Source organism: Marmota monax, unplaced genomic scaffold, assembly GCF_021218885.2.
Source record: "Marmota monax isolate L192 unplaced genomic scaffold, Marmota_monax_Labrador192_F-V1.1 WCK01_AAM20220418_F8-fsc00015, whole genome shotgun sequence".
Lineage (NCBI taxonomy): Eukaryota > Metazoa > Chordata > Mammalia > Rodentia > Sciuridae > Marmota > Marmota monax.
In genome coordinates this window covers 26,083,387-26,087,553 of record NW_026692194.1, presented here as the reverse complement: position 1 = coordinate 26,087,553, position 4,167 = coordinate 26,083,387, and the positions used below count along the sequence as shown (strand labels likewise).

Here is a 4,167-nt window from a genome sequence, read left to right as displayed (position 1 = left end):
TGGCAGAGAAAAGATGCTTACCTCATGGTGACTAAGAAGGAGGGAGGGAGGGAGGGAGAGAGAGAGATAGATATGATATGAGATAGAGATAATATTTTATATATATATATATATATATATATATATATATATATATATAGAGAGAGAGAGAGAGAGAGAGAGAGAGAGAGAGAGAGAAGGAGATAAAGGGACTGGAGTTCCACTATACCCCTCAAGGGTTCAACCTCAGTGATCTACTTCATCCAACCAGGCCCAGCCTCCTGAAGTTTCTGTCACCTTCCAATAGTGCCACCAGTTGGGGACCAATCCTTTAACACATGAGTCTTTGGGGAACAATCCAGATCAAAATCACAACACCAACCAAGCTGTAGTTAGGAGTTGTATCAGCATCTATCAAATCATTTTCACAGGGATGGACTAGTACTTCATCAGTTAATAGCTGATCTTTAAAAGTGAGATAAAATAAGTTTGAAAAATCACTTGCATTGAACTCCTCCACAGTAGATTCATAACGCATATTAGAATTTTGGAGGCTCTGAGAAATCTTGTAGTAGAAAAACCCGTTTATCTTAATTGAACTTATAACTTCCCAAACTCATAACTAAGGAAGTCATCTTTATATGACCTCAATGAAAATTTCAAAGATACCCATGCTTTCAAGAAAAATTTGTGCAAAACTCTTAGTTAAAGATATATTTTAATGATAAACGAAGAGCTATAGAAAGATTTGGTTGGGAACAATTTTAAGATTATTTTTCAATGTGTTTTGTAAGTCTCTTAGCTTGTCCTTTTCACTCCAAACATCTTTACATCTGCTGAGTCATTGGGGTGAGTCATTTATAATTTTCCTCAGAGATCTGAGTCTCTGGGAAGAAAAATAAAGGAAAAGGGTAAAGGTGGCCCAGGTTTTATATTTGTTTATCCTTCTTGTTAAACTCTATGGCTTCAGAATAGAGAGGAGGGTAGAGAAGTAAGTTGGCTATAAATATAGTTTAGCAGAGCAAGATTTTATCTACTAAATCATGACTTCTGAACAAAAGGACAAGACATAAAAAAAAAAATAGACAAGATATATCTCATGGCCCAGGGAAAGGACTTGGTTAGAAGGAGGAAGTTTAAAAGATTAAGATATCTTCAAATGGAATTGGCTGGTGGGAGCAGGAGTCTGGTACAGAAGGATAAAACTGGGTCTGTGGGGGGTTATTCCCACAGAGAGAGAAGCAGTCCAGGGGAGGTGGTGGTGTATTACTTTTAAATGAAACTGCAGTGAAATGATTTGGAAATAAAATGTATCCTTTCAGATGCCTAACTTCTAGCATTCAGACTGTGGAACATAAAACATCATGCTAAGTGTTCTAACAATGAATAAAACTGTTATTCAATTAAGCAAATAACTATTAATCATCATGCACAGTACAGTAAAAAGGAATTTGAGAACATAAAAGATAAATGCTGGTTTTGGGAAAAAAAAGGAAGATTAAAAATGTGTTAGGAAGAAAATACAAATAACTTATATGAAGCAGAATGCCATCATTTTTGAGCAAAAAATTATGGGATTATAATTGAATTGGGGAATATTAATTCACCAGTGATAGCCAGAATGGGTTGGAATAAGGAGAGGGGCGGTAGAGAAGCCAGAGAAATAAGAATGGAAAAACAAAACAAACCCTTGATTTGCCCAATAGGGATATAATTGATTTTAGGAATTAAATAAGGTGGTCAGCAAACTTTCTGGAAAGGACCAGGATAGTGAATATTCTTGGCATGCCATGTGGGCTCTGTATTGTGCAAGTAGCCATAGGCTAATAAAAATTGATTTACAAAATCCGGTAGTAGGTCTGAATTGGTTCATGGACTAGTTTTCCAATATCTGAATTGAGCAAAGGAATTTTAAAGTCAATTGCTATTGAAAATATAAAAATCTCTAAGACCTATTACTAATTGTCAAAAGCTAAGTCATTCCTCTCTGCCCTCCCTTCCAACCCTGCCCAGCTCAGCTCTTCCAGTCTGAGGTGGAGGCTGGCCTCACCTCCTTGTTAGATCCTTTTTACCTCTTCTCCGTTCTTCTCTTGGGCCCAAAATGACCTGAACACCTTACAGCCTTCTTAGGATGGCCACAGAGCCTCTGAGCTTTCTCTGTTCCCAGATCGTCAATCCTCACCCTGCCCCACTATGAATGAGGAGTAGACGTAACCCTTCTGGGCATTGGCCTGACAGAATGTATTCTGTCTGGTATTCTGTCAGTGAATGCAAAGAAGGTTCTTCATATGGATCGAAACCCATATTATGGAGGAGAAAGTGCATCTATAACTCCACTGGAAGATTTATACAAAAGATTTAAATTACCAGGACCTCCACCAACATCAATGGGGAGAGGAAGAGACTGGAATGTTGATTTAATTCCCAAGTTTCTTATGGCTAACAATCAGCTGGTTAAGATGCTACTTTACACAGAGGTCACTAGCTATCTAGATTTCAAAGTGACTGAAGGGAGCTTTGTTTATAAGGGAGGAAAAATCTGCAAGGTTCCTTCCACTCAAGCAGAAGCCCTGGTATCTAGTTTAATGGGACTATTTGAAAAATGTCGCTTCAGAAAATTCCTAGTGTATGTTGCCAACTTTGATGAAAACGATCCTAGAACTTTTGAGGATATCCATCCTAAGAAGACCACAATGCGAGATGTGTATAAGAAATTTGATTTGGGCCAAGATGTTATTGATTTTACTGGTCATGCTCTTGCACTTTACAGAACTGATGACTATTTAGATCAACCATGTTGTGAAACAATTAATAGAATTAAACTTTACCGTTAGTCTTTGGCAAGATATGGCAAAAGCCCATACCTTTATCCACTTTATGGCCTTGGAGAATTGCCACAAGGATTTACAATGCTGAGTGCTATTTATGGAGGTACTTATATGTTGAATAAACCAACCGAATAAATCATTGTGCAAAATGGAAAAGTGGCTGGTGTAAAGTCTGAAAGAGAGATTGCTTGCTGTAAGCAGCTCATCTGTGACCCCAGCTATGCAAAAGATCGAGTAGAAAAAGTGGGTCATCAGAGTTTTATGCATCCTCAGCCACCCCATCAAGAACACCAACGATGCCAACTCCTGTCAGATCATTATTCCACAGAACCAAGTCAATCGAAAGTCTGATATCTGTGTTTGTATGATCTCCTCTGCACACAATGTGGCAGTGCAAGGAAAGTACATGGCCATTGTTAGTACAACTGTGGAAACCAAGGAACCTGAAAAAGAAATCAGACCAGCTTTGGAGCTCTTGGAACCAATTGAATAAAAATTTATTAACATCAGTGACCTTCTTGTACCAAAATATTTGGGAGAAGAGAGCCAGATCTTTATTTCCTGCACATATGATGCCACAACTCACTTTGAGACAACCTGAGATGACATTAAAGACATCTATAGGAGGATGACAGGATCTGAGTTTGATTTTGAGGAAATGAAGCACAAGAAAAATGACATCTATGGGGAAGACTAACAGCAGTACGTGTTAATATCTAATTAGGACAAATATAAAATTTGACAAATAATGCATATTATATAAAATCAAATTTGTAAGGCCTGCTTTTGTAATCAGAATGGAGAGATTGAAGAGCATTGTACCAGTAAATACTGTTCCCCTTCATCTTTCTAATATCATGTATTAACTTGTTTTCTTGGAGTGGCTATTCAGAATTGACCAGTTACCACATTCTGTTCAATTTAACTGGACTGGCTTTTTTTTTTTTTCCTAGTGAAGGAGCAGTTTTAGACATTGTGATATCAATATAGAAAACTTGATAATACAGTATTTGTATCTTTTAATCAGAGTAGACTTTGCATTTGTGTGCTCCTGCTGCTCAAGAACTGGATTCATAGTGTGAGTGCCATCTTGACATTAAGGAGATTCTAAATTGAATATTCCCTATAACTACATTTTGTGTTAAGTATTATAGCAGGGCCCAAATACCATAGCCAAAAGTTTGGTTTATGTGAACATAAACTTCTAACCAAACTCCAGTCTTAGGGATTCATTTGGAGGAAGCCAATATGTCATGTTTTAATCTAATAAAATTGATGAGAGAAGGGGAAAGGAACCTATCATTAAAAAGCAGGTAAAATGTGGAGCATCTTTTGTATCACAGGTGTGGTTTCTTCAATG

The 4,167-nt window shown here is 37.3% G+C and overlaps 1 pseudogene; it reads left to right on the top strand.

Moving 5' to 3' along the window:
- The first annotated feature begins 2,188 nt into the window (after positions 1-2,188).
- LOC124077804 (rab GDP dissociation inhibitor beta-like) lies at positions 2,189-3,763 on the top strand (annotated as a pseudogene).
- The last annotated feature ends 404 nt before the right edge of the window (positions 3,764-4,167 follow it).